The sequence below is a fragment of the Armigeres subalbatus genome, chromosome 3 (genome assembly GCF_024139115.2).
Source record: "Armigeres subalbatus isolate Guangzhou_Male chromosome 3, GZ_Asu_2, whole genome shotgun sequence".
Lineage (NCBI taxonomy): Eukaryota > Metazoa > Arthropoda > Insecta > Diptera > Culicidae > Armigeres > Armigeres subalbatus.
The window spans coordinates 340614979-340628422 of NC_085141.1; the positions used below are offsets into that span (position 1 = coordinate 340614979).

The 13444-nt window shown below is 41.9% G+C and overlaps 1 protein-coding gene across 7 annotated transcripts in view; it reads left to right on the top strand.

Annotated features, from left to right (window-relative positions):
- Positions 1 to 8466: 8466 nt before the first annotated feature.
- LOC134225839 (serine/threonine-protein kinase meng-po) overlaps positions 8467 to 13444 on the top strand; it is a 62493-nt gene continuing 57515 nt past the window's right edge. The window contains exons 1-2 of one of the 7 annotated variants that reach the window (XM_062706221.1): positions 8467 to 8800; positions 9797 to 10258. The gene's annotated coding sequence lies outside the window, so the exon portion shown is untranslated. Of the gene's footprint in view, positions 8880 to 9426; positions 10259 to 13444 lie in introns of all 7 variants that reach the window. The other 6 variants (XM_062706216.1, XM_062706219.1, XM_062706220.1 and 3 more) reach the window with 6 other exon arrangements.

Sequence of the window (13444 nt, forward strand, 5' to 3'; positions counted from 1 at the left end):
ACGACTAAAACCAAACCGTGTAAAAAAAAACCTGGGTGTATAAGCAATTCAATCCCAGGCTTGTTGTACAATCTTCATAATGTTTTATTTGGTTTCTACCAAAACGATCCGTACTGTTGTTCCTTTCGCATAAAAGATTCCAAATACTTCCGTGAAAAGATATTTTAGTTATCAGATAAAGATTGTCGTTTCGGTTTCCTTTGTTCTTCTGTCCGAAACATGTGTGATACTTAACTGTCAAATCGTATGTATTTTTCCTTCATTGACATTTAGATCCCCTATCCTCGCCAGCAAAAGATGTTCCGGACAACGACGACAGCGACAATCTTTATCTAGTAACTAAAATGTGTTTTCTTCCGTGGCACCTATGACAAATCATAGAGTTCTCTGCATCTTTCTTAAGTAGGTGTTCAGCTAATCCAGTGATCGTTATTTTAACTCATTCTCTTTCACGCAGATTTTTGCCGAGAAATCATTTTTCGGGGAAGAAAAACAGGTCTTATAAGTAATAACCATGTTTCGCTCACTTCCAGTTACGTTAAAAATTTGATTTGCAATAGAGGGCAATCCAATTTTACTTAGTCACTGAGTAGATAAAAGTTAGCGTGTACGATTTTTGATTCTCTTCTAAGTTCGTTCTAAGAGAAAAGAGTGGCAAGTGAAAGATGTTTTCCGTCACAAATAATTTGAAAAAAAGATTCTTCTTCGATCCAAAAACGCTTGACTTCGTCTCATCGAACTTGCAACTGAAACTGAAAGTCACTATTTGGTCCCTTTTTTCGTCATCTTTGGTCACTAAAGTCACTATTTTGAGCGGCATCGGTCGCTACCAGCCCTGAGTTATAAAGGCAAAGCAGGAGTGGACGTCCTTGGGAAGGCAAGCAAGAAGGCGGAACGAAAGATCCACCAACTTACCGAGGTGAAAGAGGTGACAGTGAGGTTAAGTAAAAATTAAGTAAACGGTGATCGAAACCTGTTGAAGAAAGTCAGACTGTGGAACTCTGCAGACGCATGGATGTCACTGGAGCACCTCCAAAGCCAAGAAAGGTCGGTATGACAATCAACCTGCAGGGAGCTAGTGCCAAGCCGGTATAGCATAAGAGGAAGTTTTTTTAAGTCTGCCTGGAGAAGGTTGAGCATGTGGCTGACCCTAAGGAACGACAGAAGCCAGTTCCATCCTCTACGAGATTTGCTGGGAGGAATTCCTGCCCTGGAGATGGAGGTTGTGAACCCAAAAATGCAAAAAAAGGAGCGAAAAAATTCAACAGTTGCGGCAGAGGAGGCGAAGGCAATGGTATCTAAGAAGTGGAGTGCGCCCGTAGAGGAAAGGGCACACCTTCCAATGGTCGCGGCAGGAAGAGCAGAGACAATGCAATTATCGTCAAGGCTGATAAGCTGAAAATCTCACTGGCATAGGGGATGATGTTAACCCAGAAGGACGATCCTCGTCCTGAACCAGGATGCTATGCGGAAGAGTTCCGCGTATAAAAAGTTGCGGAAAAGTTATGCTGGTACGTAGGTTGCGTCATTCCAGGTACCACTGGCTGACGCCAAAAAGGCATCCAACCCATATCGCATCCCTCCTAAACATAGCAATTGGGTTTCATCATCTGACGATATAGGCTTCGTTATGACAAAAGTAACCGTACCCGAGTAGACGAAAATAGCTTATTAATATCAAATGTTGATAAGATAGCAAAATGAGATATTGATATGATTGATATAAGAGATAAAATATCAGACGACAATATCAATATTTTGCACTAAATATCATGAGGAGATCAAGTTATGCTATTTGTAAGAACCCGGGTAGAAGAAAACAGCAAAATAATATCAAATTTTGCTATTAATATATGAATAACTGAATAGCAAAATATAATATTAGTTTGTTTGATATAGTTGCTAAAATAGCAAAAATAATAACAGACATTGCTCTAGCAAATAACACATAAATAACTCATTTTGCTATTATAATAACAAACCAATAGCAAAACATTTAAAGAAAAGAAAATATCAAAATCAGTTATTATTGATATGTTGAAAATGCAAATGATAAATGAATAACAAACTTTGCTATGATTGCAAAATTTGTTCTTTATTTGTTGTTCTGCTCCTTTTTAAAATAGCTTATAAATAACTAATTTTACTATTATAACAAAGTTTGTTGTTGGGATGCTATTTTATGTTATTTATAAATAACATAGGAATAACTAAATCTGATATCATGGCAAAATTTGTTATTATTATGTTATTTGTTTGTTATTAACCTCTACCCGGGAAGTGATCAATATCATGTGCCATTAGTTTGTTCTTATTCATAGCAAATCTTGATATTCAAATGATATTTCAGTGCAAATGTTTGATATTGTTGCCTGTTCTTTTATCTCTTATATCAATCAAAACCATATCATGTTTTGTTATTCTGTTCATGGCTTCTGTCCAGGTAGTTTACTTTTGAGGCTGCTACTGTCCTCTTAGATAGAGTATAGAACAGTACACTAGGATATTAGATACCGTTGTGTGGGCCTTCTTTTGACAAATCGGGGGCTATTTTGGACATTTTGAAACAAGAAATGTAAAGTAAATTACTATCAAATCGTCATTATTACCATTCGGATATCTCATTGATAGTTGGATGCTAACTTTATGTTTTAAATTTGTATTTTTTCGCTTAATTTTTTCAGAAAATCCAAAATCCAAAGTAGCCCCTGAAGTCAAGGCACGACGGTAATCTTGTAGTGAAACTAACTGGTTTAAAACCGATAGTTGTGGTAGGTTACTTCAATGAGTGGGCAACGGGCTGGGCCTCCCGGCTAAATAACGCCAGAGGTCATATGCTGCTAGAGTCTCTAGAAGGACTAGACATTCCAGTCAACACAAGATCGTATATGGTGCCACATAAGATGCTAAAGTGGAGGCCTTATAGGTACTTTCCCGTACAATATGACGTATGTATATCGACTCCACTTTAGCATCTTTTGTTGCATCATATTAAGGGTATGCGAGAAGACACTTTTTCCTAACGAAACGAAACGAAATTTAAAATGTTTGTGGTGATTCGAAACGATACGAAATTAACGAACATTTAATTCGAAATTTTTCGAAACGAAACGAAACATTATGTACGCAATTCTGAATTCATTTTCTCAAATTCAAATAACTGCTTTACGACCAATAGAATAAGAGTAACAGAAGAAGCAGTCTGTGATAAATCGCCGTGTTCCCGTTTACCATTGACGATAAGGCAATACCCCAGCATTTGTCAAAGGAATTCATCGTGGGGTGGGTGCTCTCGAATTTGATCAATTTTATTTCAGTTCAGTTTTATATCAGTAAGTATGTATATACAAATATAGTAATTGTAGGATTTTTTTGTATTCTGATTCAAATCCTATTTAAAACCTTATTTCATTTAAGACTAATGTGATTATGCTAAAGAATACTTTACATTTATTTATCGGCGTGGTTTATTGGCATTGAGCTAAATCAAAACCAGAATATCATCGAAGAGTGCCGCGCTCGCGAGTGGACGTGGAAAAAAAGCTCCGTTGCGTCAAATGTCGGGCGTGGAATTTTATCCGAAAGTGATTTAAAGCCAGAAAAACCAAGTGACTCAATCAGAATTTGTTTAGTTAATTTGAAAAGTCTAGCACCGCTACGCGTGTTATTTTATGTTTGCGAGTTATTGCAAATTTGTAGGTTTTCAGTAGGTTTTCAGAGGCCTTCAGTGGTGCATGTTGAGTTAAAAAAAAAAGCGTTTCTCAAAAGAACAGATCCCAATGAATGGGAATAAAACGTAAAAAAATGGTTCGTATGAATAAAAAGTAACAAAACTCAACGCTTGTAGTATCTACTCAAAAATAAAGTCCACAGAGAAAACTACATGTTGGATATGATTAAAAACATTTTCGAACTTATGGCATATTCTACATTCGAACTTAGCCTTTACTACAATTTACTACCGTTTACTACACGGAGAAACGTCGAAACAAAATAGACTCCATGATGACGATGATGATTTCATATATTTTTTGCGGCTAATCAACAAAAGACATGTCTGTTTTTTTTTTGTTTCCCTAAATTCGACTTCTCTTGGAAGGAGGCTTCCGGGCCTCTTGAAAGGAGGCTTCCGGGCCTCTTGAAAGGAGGCTTCCGGGCCTCTTGAAAGGGGGCTTCCGGGCCTCTTGAAAGGAGGCTTCCGGGCCTCTTGAAAGGCCTTGAAAGGAGGCCTTGAAAGGAGGCTACCGGGCCTGTTTCAAGGAGGCTTCCGGGCCTCTTGAAAGGAGGCTTCCGGGCCTCTTGAAAGGAGGCTTCCGGGCCTCTTGAAAGGAGGCTTCCGGGTCTCTTGAAAGGAGGCTTCCGGGTCTCTTGAAAGGAGGCTTCCGGGCCTCTTGAAAGGAGGCTTCCGGGCCTCTTGAAAGGAGGCTTCCGGGCCTCTTGAAAGGAGGCTTCCGGGCCTCTTGAAAGGAGGCTTCCGGGCCTCTTGAAAGGAGGCTTCCGGGCCTCTTGAAAGGAGGCTTCCGGGCCTCTTGAAAGGAGGCTTCCGGGCCTCTTGAAAGGAGGCTTCCGGGCCTCTTGAAAGGAGGCTTCCGGGCCTCTTGAAAGGAGGCTTCCGGGCCTCTTGAAAGGAGGCTTCCTGGCCTCTTGAAAGGAGGCTTCCGGGCCTCTTGAAAGGAGGCTTCCGGGCCTCTTGAAAGGAGGCTTCCAGGCCTCTTGAAAGGAGGCTTCCGGGCCTCTTGAAAGGAGGCTTCCGGGCCTCTTGAAAGGAGGCTTCCGGGCCTCTTGAAAGGCCTTGAAAGGAGGCCTTGAAAGGAGGCTACCGGGCCTGTTTCAAGGAGGCTTCCGGGCCTCTTGAAAGGAGACTTCCGGGCCTCTTGAAAGGAGGCTTCCGGGCCTCTTGAAAGGAGGCTTCCGGGCCTCTTGAAAGGAGGCTTTCGGGCCTCTTGAAAGGAGGCTTCCGGGCCTCTTGAAAGGAGGCTTCCGGGCCTCTTGAAAGGAGGCTTCCGGGCCTCTTGAAAGGAGGCTTCCAGGCCTCTTGAAAGGAGGCTTCCGGGCCTCTTGAAAGGAGGCTTCCGGGCCTCTTGAAAGGAGGCTTCCGGGCCTCTTGAAAGGAGGCTTCCGGGCCTCTTGAAAGGAGGCTTCCGGGCCTCTTGAAAGGAGGCTTCCGGGCCTCTTGAAAGGAGGCTTCCGGCCCTTTTGATAGGAGGCTTCCGGGCCTCTTGAAAGGAGGCTTCCGGGCCTCTTGAAAGGAGGCTTCCGGCCTCTTGAAAGGGGGCTTCCGGGCCTTTTGAAAGGGGGCTCGCGGGCCTCTTGAAAGGGGGCGTGCGAGCGTCGTGAAAGGAGGCTCCCGGGCCTCTTGAAAGGAGGCTTCCGGGCCTCTTGAAAGGAGGCTTCCGGGCCTCTTGAAAGGAGGCTTCCGGGCCTCTTGAAAGGAGGCTTCCGGGCCTCTTGAAAGGAGGCTTCGGGCCTCTTGAAAGGCCTTGAAAGGAGGCCTTGAAAGGAGGCTACTGGCCTGTTTCAAGGAGGCTTCCGGGCCTCTTGAAAGGAGGCTTCCGGGCCTCTTGAAAGGAGGCTTCCGGGCCTCTTGAAAGGAGGCTTCCGGGCCTCTTGAAAGGAGGCTTCCGGCCCTTTGATAGGAGGCTTCCGGGCCTCTTGAAAGGAGGCTTCAGGCCTCTTGAAAGGAGGCTTCGGGCCTCTTGAAAGGAGGCTTCCGGGCCTCTTGAAAGGAGGCTTCCGGGCCTCTTGAAAGGAGGCTTCCGAGCCTCTTGAAAGGAGGCTTCCTGGCCTCTTGAAAGGAGGCTTCAGGCCTCTTGAAAGGAGGCTTCCGGGCCTCTTGAAAGGAGGCTTCCGGGCCTCTTGAAAGGAGGCTTCGGGCCTCTTGAAAGGAGGCTTCCGGGCCTCTTGAAAGGAGGCTTCCGGGCCTCTTGAAAGGAGGCTTCGGGCCTCTTGAAAGGAGGCTTCCTGGCCTCTTGAAAGGAGGCTTCGGGCCCGTTGATAGGAGGCTTCCGGGCCTCTTGAAAGGAGGCTTCCGGGCCTCTTGAAAGGAGGCTTCCGGGCCTCTTGAAAGGAGGCTTCGGGCCTCTTGAAAGGAGGCTTCGGGCCTCTTGAAAGGAGGCTTCCGGGCCTCTTGAAAGGCCTTGAAAGGAGGCCTTGAAAGGAGGCTACCGGGCCTGTTTCAAGGAGGCTTCGGGCCTCTTGAAAGGAGGCTTCGGGCCTCTTGAAAGGAGGCTTCCGGGCCTCTTGAAAGGAGGCTTCGGACCTCTTGAAAGGAGGCTTCCGGCCCTTTGATAGGAGGCTGGGCCTCTTGAAAGGAGGCTTCCGGGCCTCTTGAAAGGAGGCTTCCGGGCCTCTTGAAAGGAGGCTTCCGGGCCTCGTGCAAAGAGGCTTCGGGCCTCTTGAAAGGAGGCTTCGGGCCTCTTGAAAGGAGGCTTCCGGGCCTCTTGAAAGGAGGCTTCCGGGCCTCTTGAAAGGAGGCTTCCGGCCCTTTTGATAGGAGGCTTCCGGGCCTCTTGAAAGGAGGCTTCCGGGCCTCTTGAAAGGAGGCTTCCGGGCCTCTTGAAAGGAGGCTTCCGGGCCTCTTGAAAGGAGGCTTCCGGGCCTCTTGAAAGGAACTATGAACCGTATGAAACACCTGACGATTTTGCGAGGTATAACGCTCTTGCCTAACTAATCTACCAAGCACCTCCACACGCCTCCTCGCACTATCGATATCAAAAAGTAAAGGAGAAGTGGCCAGCAACAGAGCATCACCTCCGTGTTGGAATGTGAATGATAACGATACCTCTTATTAATTTAATAGTTTAAAGCGTCCCCAAACAAACGCAGGGCAGCAGTCGCTGGGTTTCGTTGACGATTTCATACCAACGTATTGAATCATATCGTGTGAGATTGGAGGAACCTTATGTGGGGAATAAAGTAAGCCTGAAAAATGCTTTCGCATTTTTTCGTTACATTGATAGATAAAGTAGAACGTATGTCTTATTGTATGATAAAAATAAAGAAATAAATTAAAATATTTTCAAATGTCAATATTCTTAAATAAAAAAAAGATAACGAATTTGAAATACAATCGTACTAGGCATTTGAAATGCTAGCATACTAAGAAGCTAAAGAAAAAAAATTGAAATTCAATCTCAGTAGGCTCTAGATTGTTCAAAGGGTTACACAAAAAAATGAAGATGATTTTAGTGTTCGTTTCTTGAGGCGGAAGGACGCTGATTGTTCCTCGGCGACCAAAGCCTGTTTTCCACGGAGAGAGTAGACAAATTATTTGGCTACGACGCCTTAAACCATTATTTTTGTTGTTAACAATTTTGAAGAGCATCGCTAAACCATGTTTGTTGATTTACTTCAAGTAAAACAACCAATCAAAATCGCACTGCCTAAAAGAATATGATTGAGCGCGAAACCGTTTAAAATAAATTGATTGGCAGTTACGCTTAGGCTGAATTAAACATTTAACATAGAAAATAAGTTGCAGTTAGAAAACATGTTTATGCTCAACTCCAGCCAACCATTGAGTAGAAGATCAATGTAATATGTGTCTAATAAGAAAGAAGGTTAGAAATTAGAGAGTAAGATTGATATGTTGGATACGAATCTGTCACATCGTAATATAAAGTTTACAATAACATTTCGCTCCCACTCAGCCAGCGAAAGATTTTCCGACCAGTGCAATCTTTCTCTGTATTTTATAACCTCTTTGCTAATCAGATACATTTACATTCGATTGGAACTGTGAATTCAATAAATAATTAAACAACATTAGGGAATTGTTTTCGAAAAAGCTTCTAAGGAAATATTTTTCACCATACTCCCCTACTCTGCTACTTGTTCTACAAAGCAATCACAATAACGGTGAGCGTAGAAAGCTGAATAGGATAAAATCCTACATTTAATTTATACCAGCAACGAAAGTAAACATTGTGTCTGAAATATGCGAATAACCGATACAATGTTTGCTCTCAAAAATTTGACTAAGACAAACAAGCAAAAATTATAATTCGGCTTTTTTTCCTTCAACTCGCCGTATTCACTGTCTCGACTTCTAAAAAAATGTTTATTCTGCTAACCGCTTCGCTGCCTAACTCGACACAATCCCGTTTTCTGCCCAAATTACACGCTTTCCTACATCATGCACACAATCACCCAATATTTGTGCGACAAGTGTTTTCGGCATCGCCCGCCGGCCGCCTGGCTAAAAATAGATTTACAAAACATACAAAAATGCAGAACACACCCAACGGTTGCATAGTGGCACAGCACTCCGACTTAAATGCAACAATCGCGAACTTTGATTTCAGTTGCCCCTCTAGTAAGTGGATGAAACTACTTGGTCTGAAGTTTAAACCACTGCGTCGTAGAAGGAAATTCGAAGCGGTCGCTTTTCACTGCGCAGAACAACCCACTGAACGCGATTGGTGTCGGTTGGGGAACTCACTACCCGATCACCAAACCAGCCAACAGCAGCAGCAGCATCCTCTCGATCGCATCTCGTACGTACAGCTTTGGCCCAGTCTAGACTTTCCTTCCATCTCGTCCGTGTCGGCTCCGTCGTCGGTTCACTTTCGGGGGGCTTACCATTCTTTTGTTGGATTTTTCCTTCTCTAACCTGGTGAAAACGTTCCATTTCCCGATCTGCTGGAGGCGATCGCGATGGTGTGACGGCGTTCTGATGTTCGATCAGTGTGATTATCTGCTGCAGTGATTTGGCGCAAAGAAGTAGTGATTAGAAAATTGAAGAAGATTGAAGCCGAGTGAAAATATGTGAAAAATGTGACATACGAATCAGCCAAAGCTAGTGAGTGAAGAAAAATTTCCCATGCCCATATAATTTTAGAACCGCTTCAAGCTCCGCTACCAGATACCGTCGGATATGGGTATGCGATTCTTTTAAAGATGAATTTGCATTATGATGAGCAATAACAACTATTTTCGCTACTACTTTGACATTTTGACAACATATCTAGTCAAAGAATTGCCATAATATGAAAAACTTGAATCCACATAAAACTGCTTCTCCGCAATCTTTCCTTTCGTTACATTGAAAACGAAAATAAAAATCTTTTCGGCTGTAACTTTTTTGTCTTTTAACATTTTTTATCGCAACTTTCACCAAAAGAAGCGGAATTGAACCGATTGGAAAAATCTTTTTCATCTTTATTTGTGAGCAAAAAATCTTGATGTAATTAAAGGCTACCTTACACCTCGGGAAAATTTTCCGCCGGATTTTGATCCCCGTGCATTTTAAATGGAGCCGGGATTTTGATTTTCCGTGCCTAAATCTCGAAAACATCGCATATGTAAAAATTCATGAGGACAAACTCCGTGGACCAACTTACCGAGGTGAAACTGTACGAATCACTCCATGCATTTGATACGTGATAAATATTCGCTCTAATTCATTCAACAAAATATATTTTAAAGATATCGCCTACCCTTAACACTCGTACTAGTGAGAGAGAATGAAACAGAGTGCACTACAAGCAAGCCCCAAAATAAGCAGCCAACCGCAGTAATTTTCCCGTACATAACTTTGTGCTCAGCCCGTGGTGCCCAAGTCTGGTTCTATTCGAGCAAAAATCTAATTAACGACGGTTCGGTGGTGATATTTCGTTTTCGCTTTCCTAGCCACCCGGTGATGATAGATTTGTGAAACTGCCTTGGACAGCTGAAGAAGGCGCTTAATTGTTCACGGAAAAATAAATCATACAACGGGAAATTTGATATTCAAGCAGCGCAGAAAATTGTTCCTAAACCATATTCAACGCGATTTTGTTTTTTTTTTCGCAATTAGTGCTCTATTTCTGCGGTCCCAGGAAGTGATAAATTTCGCTAAAGAAAATAATCCAAAAGACATTTATGATTCGCTTTGTCGGCGATCAACCGGGAAACAAGAAAACCAACACTATTCAGTTAAAGCAAATATTGTCGTTCCTGGACGGTTCTGACAGCGATCGTTTGGTTGTGAAAATTGTGAACTGTGATCGCATCGATGACGTCGCGTTGCCAGCGAGAAGAATAACCAAACCGCGATCAACTTGAGTCAGCCTGAACGGTGACCCTCAGCCGACAACAAGCAGAAGAAAGTAAGTGAGTGACTAACGATCGTGCACGCTCGTGCTTGTGAGTGAAGCGGCATCGCGAAACTGACCTGCTCTTGGTAGTGGTGGAAAATCGTGGCCCCCCGGAAAGTGGATCTCACCGGCAGTAGCAGTCGAGGGAAAACAGATCACGTCTTGGGACAGCTTGTAAACAGGTAGGTTTGAGTATGTGGAAACAACGCTGCTGGTAGATAAATAATTTTCGGTTTCACTGGATCGTATCGTCGTTAAAGACATGATTACCGAATTTACAGGAGGTCTGGAAATCATCTTTTCAATCCCACGTTTATTTGGTTTTGAAATGGTTGTTACAAAAGGTTTGGGAAGAATATATCAAATAAATCAACATTTACTAGCATTGCTCCCAAAAGTACCTACCTACTATACATTATTCAAAAGCTCTCCCAAATTAATTCACAGCGATGTTTATAGCCACCCGGGTACTTTTTACTGCTTCAATTATTAAATATTAAACCTAAAATCTGGTTAAATAATTATGATGAGTAATTATCGTCACGGAATACAGAACTGGAAGCACTCGCATTTTCAAGGGCACTCCATTTAAAACGGCAGCCACGTACTACTCTCGTTTTTGCCTTTCTCGTATACTAAGTATACGGTAAAGGCTATATGATCGCTCCAAAAACAAACTTTTTATAGAAGGCCCGGAGACCCATAGTGTTATATACCAATCGACTCAGTTCGACGAATCGAGGTGATGTCTGTGTGTGTGTGTGTGTGTGTGTGTGTGTGTGTGTGTGTGTGTGTGTGTGTGTGTGTGTGTGTGTGTGTGTGTGTGTGTGTGTGTGTGTGTGTGTGTGTGTGTGTGTGTGTGTGTATGTGTGTGTGTGTGTGCGCTAAATTATGCAAAAATGTTACTCATTTTTCAAGCACTTATCCTTTACCGATTTGCTCGCAACAAGTTGCATTCGACGCAGAATCCCGTCCCTTTGTTTCCTATTGGAAGTTGGTCAGATCAAACTATGGGATCAGAAGTTATGGCCAAAATACAAATTCATACGAAAAAATCGCGTAAAAATGTCACTCATTTTCCGGGAACCGATTTGCTCGCAACAAGTTGCATTCGATGCAGAATCCTGTCCCATTGTTTCCTATTTGAAATTGGCCAGATCGAACTATGGGATCGAAAGTTATGGCCAAAATACAAATTCATACGAAAAAATCGCGTAAAAAATGTCACTCATTTTCCGGGCACTTATCCTCAATCGATTTGCTCACAACAAGTTGCATTCGACGTAGAATCCTGTCCCGTTGTTTCCTATTGAAAATTGGCCATATCGGACTATGGGATCGAAAATTATACCATTTTTTATGAAAAAATCGATACAAAAAATTGTCCCTCATTTTCAGGCACTTTTCCTCAACCGATTTGCTCGCATTAAATTGCATTCGACGCAGAATGTCTCATATTTTCTTATTGAAAATTAGCCAGATCGGACTATGGGCTTAGATGTTATGGTCAAATTACTATTTATTGTAAAAAAGAGTTCAAAAAAGTCTAGCTCACTTTCTTAGCATTTAGACTTCATCTATTCCCCAAGCAACACAATTTCAACAAATCTGGTTGCAGTAACCATATTGTGACTGAATCCGGTCATATATAAGTTATGCAATATGTGTGCTTCTCAGGTCTTTTGCAACAGATTGCATTCGACGCAAAATCTTGTCCCATTGTTTTCTATAGAAACTTGGCCGGATCGTACAATTGGGTCAAAAGTTATGGCGAAAATACTAATTTTAAAACTACTAAATAAAATGCCATTTTCCGATAATCCGATTTGTTTGCAACAAATTGCGTTTGGCGAGAATTTTTTTTTATGCATATAAACAAATATGAAAAATAAGACCAATCCACATATTGGTGTTATTTGAAATTTTTCCAAACCTTTTGAACGAACGAGAAAGGCACCATCACCGCTAGGTGGATTAATCTGGGTTTTATTATTCCAGCTTTGCTGCGTCGCCGCATGCGTGGATTAATTAAAATGACAGTTGGGCATGGCTTTCATTTTGAATGGGGTGCCCTTGAAAGCGCGAGTTCTTTCAGTTTTGGATCCTGTAAGGATTGTGTGGTCCTAAAAAATTCCAAAGTTTGATACCCAATTTGCTGTTGTTTGAGATTTTTGGAAAATTGCTAACTATAATGTTTCTCCAGAGTGGTCATCAACATTAGGGCAGTTCAAATTTTAAAAATGTTCGAAAATTCCAACTCCCATATGTCTATTAGCATCATTTTGATAATATAGGAGTCCTGGCAAAATTTCAGGCTATTCGGTGGCCATTTAGGGGTGGCGCTCTCTACAGTCTCTCTACAACTGTCAATTCGTGATAAATTCAAATAAACATCCCCAACCTCCCTTTTTAGAATCTATATAAATGAGACCTCCGGATAACACATTAGTTATGAGAGTATTGGATGGTTCTATTGACAGTGTGAATATGGGATAAAAAGCTAAAATGGTGTAATTAGCCTCAACGTAGCAGTGAAAATATAAATCAAAATTAATGAGTTACCCACTGATTGAACTCAAATAGATCCCAAAAATGGAGGTTGGGGATGTTTATTTGAATTCATCACGATTTGACAGTTGTAGGGAGACTTGAATATTTTTTTAGTTTTTCCCATACAAATTTCCATATAAACATAAATTGACTTCGCGCCACCCCTAAATGGCCACCGAATTGCCTGAAATTTTGCCAGAACTCCAATATTATCAAAATGATGCTAATAGACATATGGGAGTTGGAATTTTCGAACATTTTTAAAATGTGAACTGCCCTAATCAACATTCATAGTTTTATAAATGAATATCATTGACATCTTCTTGACTTTCCGAATGCTGAATTTTGATTCCAAGTTTGCAATGGTGATTTTTATAAAATGTCCGTTTTTGGATTCCGGCGAGCATATGTTCTACTCAAATGGCCGCCAATTTTTGTAACACCAAAATCATCACCGTAAATCGCGATTCACTTTATTTAATGCTGAGATTTGATATGATTAGAAATTTGTTTTTGAAAAAGGCCAATTTCGTTTGAGACTTTTTTATTGGCGAATACTGATGCCTCCATCAAGAATCTCGGAGCTGCAGCCATTAGCAAGGATCCAAGGTAGACGAATATAATGCCTTAAACAATGTGTGGGGATATAATGCCAATAAGAAGAAGAAGAAGAAAAGGATACAAATTAGATCGAAATCACCCTTTTTGCGAATATGATTAATAAAGGAACATGTTATTAATAATGCCACAAATACTTAAACTTCAAAGCATTCATCATTTCGTTGCCTCACGTTTTAGTGCCACCTTTTCAAATTTTC